Here is a 14050-nt window from a genome sequence, read left to right as displayed (position 1 = left end):
TTGCTGTAAAAAAAGGAGATCTAGGCCTTGCCTATTTTGCAAGACCAACTCGGCCAAGGAGGCCACAGAGTCTTTAAGATTTTCAAGGCCTGCTTGGAGTTCCTGGAGGTCCCTATCAATAGTTGCACTAAGCTGAGCATATTGCATATTTGAATTGACCAAAAAGGCAATCCCAGTTCCAGTGCCAATGGACCCAAGACCTATGAGGGCAGTCAAAGTAAGTGTGGTCAGGGGTTCTCTTTTAGTCCTACTATGTGAATTGGAGCCTTGTTCCCAGAACCGGAGGAATTCGTCTGGGTAGTGGACAGTGAGGTGAGAAAGAAGGGAAACCTACACACAGTAATCTTTATTTTTCAGAAAGGAGGTCGTAATCACAAAGGTGGTAAGTCCAGAGGAACAGGCAAGATAGGAATTATTTGGTGCTGCAATATATTGAGATGAGGCATTAACTATAATGGAACGATTGCAAACCTGTTCAAGTTGCCTGGGAGGGAGCATAAGCGGTCCCAAGAGACACAGGCCGAGGCCAGAAATGCGACTGAGGGTAAGGCCATGTTTATCCTTTGTTCCCCAGCACAGGGAAGAGGTGTCATTAGTAAAGAAAGGTAAGGTTCCCAAAATGGGCAACTCCTTCATAAAAGGGGGGAGCTGAGGAATAACAAACCCAACAATCTTCTAGGGAATGGTTAGTCATTTTGCTAATTGCATATACAGAGGCGTTAACCAAAGAAAGAATAAGTTCAGCGGAGGAAGGGGGTCCATTGGGAAGTGTGGGCCGAAAGGGTTCACTTACTGGTGCTCTAGGTGTAGGGGAAATGAGCAGGGGATTAGGCTTGATTCTGTGCCCCTGAGAAGATCCCGAGTGAAGCTCAATATTGGGACCAACAGCCACAGGCTTATTTTGGTTAGGGATGCTCTTACGGAGCTTGATGGTAAAAGTCAAACCATTATCATATTGATCTTGGTAAAGCCGTAGACCCCAAGACACACCCCGGTCCCACTTAGTATATTTTTTACCGGGTTCTGTAAATTGGATGCGCAGGGGATGGCACCACCCTGAGCACTCCTGGTTATTTCTCCACTCTGCACTATGGGGGAAAGGGTGTGTATAGTTAGCTTTAACCGTAATAAAATCCCAGGAGGAGGAGGGATGCCAGTAGGTGTCCCCAGTGGTTTCGCAGCCCCAGCTGTGGCAATAGTAATCTGCCAAGCCTCCGCACTTGTAGTTCAGGGCGTGATTTCTATGATAACCGGGACAGACATAAAAGGGAAGTGCTCTTAACATACTCCTTTGGCTAACTGAGCCACAGCCCCCCATGGGTCAAGGCCCCACCTCCCAGGAGGGGAGGGAGACAAGGGGGCTTGCTGTTGGTTGCTATACCCTTCTAAATCCCAGTTGGCTGGTGCCCCTAAAGCTAATTTGCAAAGGTCAGGGTATAGGGTAGGCCACCAGCCTTCAGATGTTATTTTTGACTCCCTCCACACTGTATCACCTACTCCATTTACTACCAGCCAGGTATGGTTGAGAAGCTGGTACGAAGGTGCCAGGGATGGCCCCGAAGATGACAAACAGGCAAAGGATCATTGAGATGTCTGGCAGGCTCGTCTGGTTCATGACGTCTCCTGAAACAAAGCACAGTTAGAAGACTTCTCAGGGAGATCCCTGGGCGAGTTGTGAAGTTTTATCAGGAGCTCTGGAAGCCATCTGGCGTTTTGTGCTTGTGTATCATAGACACAGGCATGTCCTTTGCCCCAGATAAGGACCAGGTCGGGGCCCTGCCATTTATTGGACAGTGGATCTTTCCACATGGCCTGTGCATAAGTGCTTGCCGTGGATGAATGCCAGAGGCGGTCGGCAGCGGTTTTGCCATTAGCGTCATAAGTGAGGAAATTCAAAACAAACATTGCATGGTTTAGGAGGGTCTTAAAATTCCCTGCTCTGGGGTATAACATATCCCCCCTGATTGTAATTTTAAGATCATATTTTTTAATGTTTGATGAGCTCTTTCAACTATGCCTTGGCCTTGAGGGTTATATGGGATGCCTGTGATGTGCTTAATCCCCATTTGGGCGCAGAACTGTCGGAAAGCAATGCTAGTGTAACCAGGCCCATTATCAGTTTTGATAGTTTGGGGCTGTGGGAGGACTGCTAGGGAGGCAAGAATGTGATAAATCACATGTTTAGAAGCTTCGCCCGTTTGGAAGGACGCAAAGAGGAAGCCGCTAAAGGTATCAATGGAGACATGAACATATTTCAATTTACTAAAAGGTGGATAATGGGTAACATCCATTTGCCATATTCCCCCAGGCATTAACCCCCAAGGATTTACTCCCAAATGAGGTTCAGGTAGGAGGGTCAGGCAGCCCTTGCACTGACGCACTATTTGTCATGCTTGTTCGCGAGTGATGGAGTATCGCAACCTAAAGGTTTGTGCATTAAGGTGGTGCAAGGCATGGGCTTTTTGTGCAGTGGAAAGAGGGGAGTCGGTGAGATCAATGGCCACCAGTTGAGTGGCTTGATTGACTTCATCATTTCCTTCTGCCAATGGACCGGGCAGGCCTGAATGGGCCCGGACGTGACCAATGAAAAAAGGGGCAATTCGGGCAAGAATAAGGCGTTGAAGTTCTGCATATAAGGGAGAGGCATTAGTTGAAGGGCGAATGAAAGGAACTGTTTCCAGAAGGGGGACAGAGTATGCTATATAAGCACTATCAGTATACAAATTGAAAGGCTCTTGCAAGAGCTCAAAGACCTTAATAATGGCTACAAGCTCAACTAATTGTGCAGATAAAAAATGGGTATTAAAGCGGGATACCTGACCATCAATGCTAAATGCAGCAACACCCGTGGAGGAGCCGTCGGTAAAAACCAAACGGGCTCCTTGAATTGGTGTTGTTTTTGTTCCTTTGGGGAAAACCACAGGCGTCCTCTGCAGAAAATGAATCAATCTATTTGAAGGAAAATGATTATAAATAGTGCCATGAAAGGAAATAGAACTAATTGCCCAATCATCATCATTCTGAATGAGCCACTGTACTTGTGCAGCAGTATAGGGGGATACAATATGATTGGGGTCTTTACCAAAAAGTTTTAAAGCAGCCCCCCTGCCAAGGCGCAAGAGGGTAGCAACCAAATGGGGATAGGTGGGTAAAATCTTAGAGGGGGATGCGGGCAAATGGATCCAAAAAAGCGGTTCTTGTTGCCAAAGCAATCCCATGGGCGCAAAGGGGGTGGGAAATATGAGGAGCCAAAGGGGTTGAAGGGGTGCATAATACCCTATGTGCTGATCACAAATGGCACGCTCAACCGTAATAAGAGCTTTGCGCACCTCAGGAGTAAAGTGGCGGGGGGAGGATGGGTCAGAGTCCCCTTTCAAAATGTCAAACAGGGGCCTTAACTCCCCTGTAGTGAGTTTCAAATAAGGTCTCAGCCAGTTGATATCTCCAAGGAGCCTCTGGAAGTCATTAAGTGTGTGAAGGCAGTCTACCCTTAATTGGAGTTTTTGTGAGAAGACATGATTAGTGAGGAGCTCAAAACCCAAAAACAACTGGGGAGGCTGAGTTTGGATTTTTTCAGGGGAAATAAAGAGCCCGCGGGACTGTAGAGCCGCAACGAGCGATTGACAGCGTGGGGCCGGAACGAGACCCAAGGGACCTCTCCGTCCTCCTGCCACAGATTCAGTGCTAAACATGGGTGCATTTTTGGACAAGCCCAAAACTGAGAAACATAATGCTCACGGTGCTGGGAATGGTTTGCGTTATGGCCTCAGCAGCATGCAAGGATGGAGAGTAGAAATGGAAGATGCTCACACAGCAGTTGTAGGAATTCCTCATGGCTTGGAAAACTGGTCATTTTTTTGCTGTTTATGATGGTCATGCTGGATCTCGAGTGGCAAATTATTGCTCAACACACTTATTAGAACATATTACTAATAATGAAGATTTTAGGGCAGCAGAAAAACCTGGATCTGCTCTTGAACCTTCAGTGGAAAATGTTAAGAGCGGAATCAGAACTGGCTTCTTGAAAATTGATGAATACATGCGTAACTTTTCAGATCTCAGAAATGGGATGGACAGGTGCGGCTCATCAGGTCCTGCTAGGAGGATGTCGTCCATATAGTGGATAATATAAATCTCCGGGTGGCGCAACCGGAATGGATCTATAGTCTGGGCCACAAATTTCTGGCAAAGAGTAGGGCTGTTGGCCATGCCTTGGGGGAGGACCCTCCATTGGAAACGGGGAGAAGGGCCCACACAATTAACTATAGGGAGGCTAAAGGCAAAACGTTTGCAATCATCAGGATGTAAGGGGATGGAAAAGAAACAATCCTTTAAATCAATAATGATCTTAGAAAATCCTTTCGGAATGGCTACAGGAGAGGGGAGCCCCGGTTGAAGTGCTCCCATAGGGACCATGGTTTTATTAACTGCCCTAAGATCATGTAGTAAGCGCCATTTTCCTGAACACTTTTGTATAACAAAAATGGGGGTATTCCAAGGTGATGTGGAGGGCTCAATGTGCCCCGCAGCCAGTTGTTCCTGCACTAATTCCACAGCTGCAGCTAGCTTTGTTATGGATAAGGGCCACTGGTCGATCCAGACTGGAAGGTCATCCTTCCAGGTGATTTTGTCTGCCTGGTGTGCAGGGGGACCAGTGGCCCTTATGAAAAATGGTTGTGGAAACCCAAGCCTGCACGACCCACCTTAGGGGCAGTCGATATGGGGGTCAAACGTCCCTGTTTGTTTTTTCCCAGGCCTTGTCCTGGAAGGAATCCCTGGGAGAGCATCTGCTGGGCCACAATCGCATTGGGGCTGCACATAATAACTCCCATCTGAGAAAGGATGTCCCTACCCCAGAGATTAACAGGCAGTCCAGGGACCACAAATGGCCGGACAGTACCAGCATTTCCTTCATTATCCTTCCAGGGTAACCATTGGGAGCTTTGGAGGGTGTTCCTGGACTGACCAATGCCTTGTAAGTGGGTTATGGAGGCCTGCAAGGGCCAAGCAGCGGGCCAAGCTTCTTGTGACAAAATGGTAGAGTCGGCCCCAGAATCTAGAATACCTTCAAAAATCCTACCCTGTATTGTGAGTTTAAGAGTAGGGTGTTCCTGAGAGATGGCCTGGACCCAGTACAGGTCGGATGATCCGGGCCGGGATACTCCGGGCCTTTTGACAAGGGCAGGGTAAGCAGTATCCAGGGGGAGCGGCAAGGCCTGAGCCAAGCGTTGTCCCTTATCAATTGAGACAGGGCCATAGGGGGCGGTAGCAAGCAGCTGAATCTCCCCGGTATAGTCATTATCAACCAGGGAGGGGTGAATCATCAGGCCAGCAAGGGTGGAGGACCCACGGCCCATAATAAAGAAATAAGAATTCGGTGGGGGAGGGCCAAAGACACCCGTAGGAATGGTCTGCACCCCATCTTCCAGATTCAATATTGTGGGGGAAGTGGCACATAGGTCCACCCCTGCGCTTCCTGTTGTTGCGCGGCAAAGGGGGGGGGGGTGCTGGGCAGACCGGCTGTTCCCTGAGGCTCGTACAAAGGGAATGGATTGAGGGGCCCGGGGCTGGCCCCTCTGGCCGTTTCCCAGATGGGAGGGTAAGGGTTGGCCGTCCACATCAGTGACAGACTGACAGGTATTGGCCCAATGTTTCCCCTTACGACAACGAGGGCAAACAGTGGAGGGTTGATTTAGCTGTTTTGGAGGGCCTGCAGAGGGTGGGGTGTCCCCAGGGCATTGGCAAGCAAAATGACCGGGCTGGCCGCACTGGAAACAATGTCTAGGAGGCCCGCCTACTTGGAATGCCGCTCCTATAGCTAAATGCATGGCATGTGACATATTGGAAGCAAGGGGGTCTATATCGCGGCAAAAGCGAACCATCTCATCAAGGGATTTATCTCTCCATTTGCCGAGTAGTACAGCTCGGCAGGCATTATTAGCATTCTCATAAGCTAAGCGCTTAACAAGTTGGTCATTAGCAGCCTCCTCCCCAGGGTCCTCTCAGTGGCTTCTAATAGGCGGCTGACATATTCAGAAAAATCTTCCTGCCCTCCCTGAACGATCTTATTAAGGGGGGGCAAAGGGGGAGCCAGTGTTGGGCAGGGATCGCCACAAAGCGAGGGCTGCATTGGCGGTCTGGGCCAAAAGCCCCACAGGGAAACGCCGCTGTAGGTCTTCTGCCGCATATTTCCCTTGTCCACTAAGTTTCTCATAAGTCCAGTTCGCAGAAGGCGAACGTGGAGATTTCAAGTTAGCAGCGGCAGCAGACTGGCAGCGATCGAAAAAATCTGCCTTCCAGGTTAGGAATTGCCCGGGTGAAAGGACTGCTTGAACTACACGGACCCATTCTGGGGGAGCATATGGCCTCCACGGGACATGGCCTCAAGGGCTGAGAGTGTGAAAGGCGCATTAGGTCCGTAAGATTTGACTGCAGCGTTCAGATCCTTTAAGGTCTTAAAATCTAATTTACGGAACCCTGCAGGGGGAGCACCTTGTGCCGCATGAGTCTCATCATCACTTTTGTTTTCACTCTCATTCTCCCCCTCACTATCCGATTCCCCCTGTGAGTCATCAGTAGTGGAGGGCTTTACAGCAGAAGTGGAGGGGCCATCGGAAGGGGGGGCGGACTTATTGGAGCAGGTTACTACAGGAAAGGTTACCCTTACATCTTTGGTTTTACGAGGGTCCCTTCTGGCGGGGAGGCGGGGGAGGACCAACTGAGGGGCCTGAAGCCGGGAGGAGAACAGAATTATGCAGCATTTTCTGTAAGGAGGAGAGCTCAGTAGAAAGCTGAACAAACTGCTTCTGGAGGTCAAGGACCTCCCGAAGTTCATTAACCTGGGTGGAAAGCTGATTTCTAGCTTCTATGAGGGTGGCAGGGATAAGGCAGGCGAAAGAAGGGCAGGTGCACAAGTCTGAACCACATAAGGAGGAGAAATTTGATGGGGGCTTGTGTTGAGGAGAGGTCCAAGGGGCCCATCAGGGTCATTATAACGAGCTGCCTCATCCTCCAAGGCTGCCGCATCCCCAGGGTCTAAAATATCACTGCTGGATTTTTTTGTAAATATTGGAAAGTTAAGGGAGTCGGCCGTAGGTGGCTCCTCCTTGGGAAGGGGGGGATAGAGGGGTTGTCTCGGGGCTACGGGCATGTCTATTACCACCGACGGGGGCCAAGAGGGCTCTTTGCCGGCGGGGGGCAAGGAGGCCGAGGAGGCTGCTCAGGACAGGGGGCGGAGGCAGAACTCCGCAACTGATAGTAATTGTTGGTTATTTGGGTCCTTGTGGGCTGCTTCTACAATATCTCTAATGAGGCCCCAATAAGAGAAGACAGTCACAGGGACCGCCTCCGGACCTTCTGTTTGCAATTTTCTATTTAGATCCCTGCCAACTTTCTGCCACTTGCCAGGGTGAATCTCTGGCCCATTTACAATGAACCAAGGGCAAACATCATCCACAAATAAAAAAAACTTTACTAAATCTTTTTTCTTAACTTTTACTACCCTTTCCCTGAGTAATGATTTAAGGTCCTTTATAAAGACCTGTTCCTTAGATAATTTCTGACCCATGAGTATGAGATGGACGAATTCAACTTACCGAGGACGGGGGCTTCTCACAGCCAGGGGCTCTTACAGCCAGGGGGTTTCTCACCGAAAAAGAAGGGGTCGCGACGACTTCTCTGCTAGGCACTGGTCCGTCTGGCAAGGGTCCGAGCCTCGGGCCCCACGTTGTGCGCCACTTGTCCCGTCCTGCGGGACCAAGTTATTCGTGGGGCCGAGGAGGACCCAGCCTGCAAAGGAATGGGTGGGAAAGAAGGAGAGAGACCAAGAGAGTTTGTTTTAAGGTCTGATGAAAAAGAGAGATTTTTATTGCTGGTAAATAGGACTTATATACTCTTTGAAGAAGTGGGTGGGGAGAGGGATTCTTGTAAACAACTGTTGAAACATTTTGTGGTTAGAACACCTGCTGCCGAAACACTCTGTGGTCAGCAGATTCACGTGGCATGGTACTCGGGGATGTGGCCTTCCTACAGGGGGAAGGGTACTTGGCCCTAAGGCCTTGGTTGCTAACAACTAAAGTGCATATGCTTTAATCCAGGTAACTCTCCATTTTCATCAACAGCTCTGCTGGGTTTAGACTCCATGGAACCTTAGCTGTCCTTCAGAATAAGCTGATCATCTGAAATCTCATCACTATGCTATTTGACTCTTTTTTTTTTTTTGCACTCCACGCCCTCAGTTGCCTCCCCTCTGATTGGAGAGCTGGAGGGTGGAGCAATAAACTTCACTCATAGCCTTCCTTTATTGAGGGCTCACAACTTTCCAATAACTCTCCATTTTCAATCAGCAACTCTGCTTGCTTTTAACCCAGAGAAACATCATCCAGCCCCGCCCCACTTCACCCCTTAACATGAATTACATGATTTACATGAATTAATGTAGAGTAAAGTGAGCAGAACCAGACTTAACAATATGAACAATAACAACATTAAAGTTTTTTTATTATGGACTTTGACACCATATATGTGTCTTCTATGGATATGACAATTCTGCATGCATAGAACAGAAGTGATTGTGCATAAAACAGTGAATCTATATTATGTTTTCCTTCTAAATTTATAATGAATTCAACATGCAAATTTCCTTTTTTTTTTCTTTTTGGAGAGCAATTGGGATTAAGTGAATTGCCCAAGGTCACATGGCTAGTTTTTGTGTTAAGTGTCTGAGACCACATTTGAACTCAGGTACTCCTGACTCCAGGGCTGGTGCTCTATTCACTAATGCCTAGCCACTCACCCCCTTTTTTTTAACATGCAAATTTCAAGGCTGTTCTGCTTGTCTGATTCTTTCTGAACTTCTCTAATATGCATTTTAAAACTACTTCAATGATGACTCTATTTCCTTTTCTTTTTTTTTTAATTGTCTATCTCTAATTCTTCTCTCCCTCCTACCCCACCTCAAGTTGGGAGGAAAAAAAAGGAATCCTTTGAACAAATATAGTCTAGCAAGACAAATTTCCACTTTGGTCATGTAGAATACAGCATATTTTTTGGGTACAGCCAATATAAGAATCTGTTTTACTTGACTCTGCATTTGGGATGAGTTGGGTTTTTTTTTTGGTGGGTTTTTTTTCCATTTGGGGAGGGGATAGATCAGATGGAAAGGTGGACTTATGATAGAGGCCCTACCCTTGCCAAAAAAAAAAAAAAGAGAAAAAAGGTCAGAAGGAATAATAGAAAAGCAGATCAACTCTGAAAGTTAAATGTTGAATTTATTATATACCTTTGTAATGGGAATGTAAATTTAAAGATCTTCCCTGCCCCTAGGCTAAAGTGCACCTGGATCCTGGGGTGGGAGGCTTGTTTTTCAGTAGATACTTCTTGATTGGCCAGTGAGTCAATAAGGTTGTTACATTCTTTGAGCCAGGAGAAGGCTATATAAGCCCTGATGTGTAGCTTTGTTTTTGGGGCTCACTTTGAGAAGTGTTCTGTGATTTGATCTGGATTCCGGGAAGCCGTTGTCCAGAGTCCCCAGGCTTTGAAAAAACCAGATGCTGAAACCCAGATGTTGATTTGGTATGGATGTAATGGTTGGACAGTTTGGAAAGCTGTCTACTTGATCTGTTTCTGTCTTGATAATTCTGCCTGTATACTTTGAAGTTCAGGGTGCTGACCTTTTTCCCCTGAACTAGGTAAACGATATATGTTTGACTGATTAAAGTAAGCTTGTTAACCCATTTTGAGTTGCTTTCCTTTATCAAAGCAGATCCAAAAACCTGTGGTTGCAGCAAACCCTGAGGACTCTTGGGGTGCTTGCTGCTACAACCTTTAAAGAAAATTGAAATCTAATTGGCAATTTAATGTGTAATCCTTTCCTGTTTTACGATGTACACGGAAATGCTCATTTCACTTAACATTTGTTAAAGTTCAGAATAAAAAATATTATATGAAAACTTCAGAATGAAGGAAAAGAAAGCAGATGGGGGATGCTTTCTGGATCCCTGTAGGAGTAACTAACAAGAAGGTTTGAGTCCAAGCATTCAGACTGTGTTCCCTAACTTTCTGGGCTTGGGTTAGGATTATGGACTGGCATTGGGGCTGCCTAGGCCAGGCAAGAACCCAGGCGCATGGCCCATATCATTGACCAGTGGATAGAGGCACATGTCATAAAATACTACTTGTATAAACACATTGACCAAACCATGAGATTAATGAACCAAGCCACAAGAGAGACAAGTTAGGAGCCAGAGGTTACCAGCTCTCTGGGAACCACAGAGAGCATTTGGGGGCATTTTACCCAAGTTCACCCAGGTATTGGGGAAAGCCTGGTACCTTATCAATAGAAACAGAACAATAATGTCTCCCAGGCATTAAAGAAGTGTCAGATTTTTCCATTTAGCATTAATCACCTTCATCTCAGTCACGGCCTGAGGTTTGAGGACCTTCCCAGCTTAATGTCAGCTACAATTCTGATAGAAATGCTGGGAAGGTCCTCAAACCTCAGGCCGCGACTGAGATGAAGGTGATTAATGCTAAATGGAAAAATCTGATAGAAATGCCATTTATGCCTTTTCCAAATCATTGATAAATAATGATCAGCAGAGGATGGCACAGGACCCTGTAACAAGGCAAGCCTGCAGAGAATTCCCTGTCTGGGTCTGGTGGGAAACATGGCTCTTCTGGGGTCTCAGCTTTAGTGACAGTTGGAGGCTCATTTACTCACCTAGGTCACTTCTCTTTTTCCTCTTTCAGCTGGTAAGAGTGATTTCTACTTTAGGGAACCCTCAGTTCAGAAGGGTGTGACCATCACCAAGTCACTTAATGCCTCTGAGTCCAACTTCCTCATACATAAAATGATATTTATATGACCTCCAGATTTTGCAAACCTTCCATTGCCATAAAAATAGGACCTCTTATTAATTGTGATTATTAAAGGACTTGGCATCATTTTTAAAAGTATGAAAGTGTGTGTGTGTAATTGTGCCAGTAGGGATCTTTGAGATAGAAGGAATGCCAGTGTGAAAGGTGTGACCATCCCTCTCCTTCCTCAAAAAACTTAGGAATTAGACTTGGTCTTGTTTTGACTCCTAAATAAGGTGCTATCCAGGGTAGTGGGCATTGCAGCTGAAGGCTGATGTGTCCAACCAGACAAGAAAAATATGGAGCCCAGGGCACAAAAACCCAAGTGTCCCCAAAGCCTGGCATTGTGCTTGTGCTGAAGGGAGTGGGTGGAATGACATGTAAACACAAGGAATCATATCCAAACAAAAGCCAGTTTGGTGGCCTTTTGACACACATGACAATGTCCACATTTGTGATGTAGCAAATATAGAATCAGAGGATCTAGAAACAAGTCCCTTCAATGTACTTGTGCCCAGAGTGACCTTAAATAATTTTCTTTCTCAGTTTCCTCATTTAGACTGGGCACTGGAGGAGATTAAAAAAAATTTAGACAGGGCTCTTGGCCTCAGGCATCTGTCATTCTGTCAGGGATATCTAATGAGCATCAATAGCCCCACAATAGAAAAGGGAGTAGGGGCGGTTATTTGGTGTGGTGAATGGAACACCTGCCCTGGAGTCAGGAGGACCTGAGTTCAAATCCAGCATCAGACACTTAACACAAAAAAACTAGCCATGTGACCTTGGGCAAGTCACTTAACACCAATTGCCCTCCAAAAGACAAAAAAAAAAGAAAGAAAGAAAAGGGAACATAGTGGATATATGAGGACAGTACTGGGCACCGAGGCAGCTCGGTTCACTTGTGACAACTCTATATGGAAATTTCCCTATCAAGGTGGCCCCAAGTACAAACAAGTTGCTATTCAGGTTTCAAGGAGGAAAAGATCTGAAAAGCATCCGGGTTCAAGCCATGTCAGCTGGCTGAGGCACCAGATCCCCACTTGGAAAGAGTCCAAGGGCCCTTTGCCTTCAGTGCCATGGCTATCTTCTTGACTAAGTTCTAACCCTGCCCTGAAAGCTGAGTCTGTATCTATCACAGCACTAGATTTTTCAAGAAATTTTCCCTTTCTCCAGGTGCTGGGTCGGTAAGTGGCTGGCCCAGTCCATTATCTTCTTCCTCTTTCTCTTTTCTCCCAGTCCTTACATGTCCTCTAGACCACTAGAGTCTATTTCTAGGGCATAGTCACAAGAGGAAAGAGGACATGTAAATTAAAAGTTAGGCTATGAGGAAAAGGAGCTTGAAAGAGTGAGTAAAAGAAATTGACCTAGCTCTGGGTGACAGGAGGTGACCTTTAAACTTCCTAAGGAGTTCCATACTATGTACTACCAATACTAGTAATATTTTCACCCATATCTGGAACAGTTTGAGGCTTATGGAACTCTTTTCTCACAACCTTCAGAGGTACTAGTATAAGAATTGCTATAGTCATTTTATAGATGAAGAAACTCAGTTTCTGGAGAGTTGAGGGACTTAGCCATAGCAGCCACCTAATAAATGTACTAAATTGAAATGAATTGCCCAGCTTACATAACTAGTAAATGTTGGAGTTGGGACTGAAACTCAAAGCCTCCTGACTGAGTTCAAAGTGGTTTTCAGGCTCTCTCCAGGTTTATCTACCTCCAGTTGCCTCCTCCCCTCCAGGTCTACCTAACTCATCACAATAAACTCTACTGCTCCCTTGAGGCTCCCTAATAAGAACTGAGCCTCCAAACCTTTCTGAACCATGTGGATTAAATTCATTTACCTGCTCTGAAAATCCCTGGCTGCTTCCAAGACAACCTGAAAACCTGAGTTAAATGGCTATCTTCCCTTTCTCCCAATGTGACTCCTCTGCTGTTGTCTCAGCTGGGCTGGATCCAAAAGGTTGTTCCTTGCTCCTTAGGACATGGATGTTGGGCTGACTGCAAAACCCATCATGCTGGAAATCAAGGGGATGCCCATCAATTGGGGAATGGCTAAACAAGTTGTGGTATATGAATGTAATGGAATACTTTTGTGCTATAAGAAATGAAGAGCAGACAGACTTCATAATAACCTGGAGAGACTTATGTAAACTGATGCTGAGTGAGAAGAGCAGAACCAGGAGAACTTTGTACACAATTACGGACACATCGTATCTGTGACAGCTAACTTTGATAGACCAGGCTCCTCTCAGCAATGCAAGGTCAGAAGACAACTCCAAAAGACTCATGATAGAAAGGGAGATTCACATCCAGAGAAAGAACTAGAGTCTGAATGCACAGTGAAACAAACTACCTGCTCGCTCTCCTTGTGTTTCATCTTGTTTTGTTCCTTTTTTCTCATTGTTCCCTCCATTGGTTATAATTCTTCTTTATAACGTGACTAATGTTTAATGTGAAAGTATTTGTTGAATCTGATTGCAAGCTGCCATGGTGGGGCAAGAGGGGGAAGGAGAGAAAATATGGAACTCAAGGGATTGTGGTATTGAATGTTGTAAACTAAAAATAAATTAATTAATTAAAAAAATTTTTTAAAAAAGCCATCTTGGACCCAACTCTCGGATTCTAGGACATTAGGTGGCTTACTCTTTTGACCTTTAAAACTCCAAAGGTCTTAGTTTCAATCTCACCTAAATGAAAAAACAAATGCTAAGGGCAAAGAATTGAGTCCCATATTCACAGGGCACATATCAACCTCAGAGGGAGAGGGCCAAGGTTTCTCCTTTTCATCATGGTATCTTTTACCAAATGCTGAGAGCTATGGAGGAATTGATGAAGAAAAGATGGGGACATAACTCTAGTTCTGGCTAAGCAGCCACAGCTAATCAAAGAGGCTGCTACTTGCCAGAAGTTTGCCAGACTGGACCCGGTTCCAGGAGGTTTGGGCAGGATCCACATCTCTTTTAGGTGCTTTCACTCCATGTCACCATGTTGTGTCTCCCAGAAGCAGACTTCCAAGCCTCCTCCCATGGGGAACTGCATCAGCAACCCTCTGTGCCTGCTTCCAAGGCCTGGCATCAAGTGGCCAGCCCCCTATTACAGCAGGTCTTGTTCTTTGATTCTTTTCTATCGCTAGAACTTACTTAACTTTGTATATCAGTCTGGAGCATAACAATTTATAATGAAGAGCATA

Source organism: Petaurus breviceps, unplaced genomic scaffold (genome assembly GCF_028583685.1).
Source record: "Petaurus breviceps papuanus isolate PSGF00001 unplaced genomic scaffold, PetGlider_PUasm1.0 208, whole genome shotgun sequence".
NCBI lineage: Eukaryota > Metazoa > Chordata > Mammalia > Diprotodontia > Petauridae > Petaurus > Petaurus breviceps.
This window is presented reverse-complemented; position numbering follows the sequence as displayed.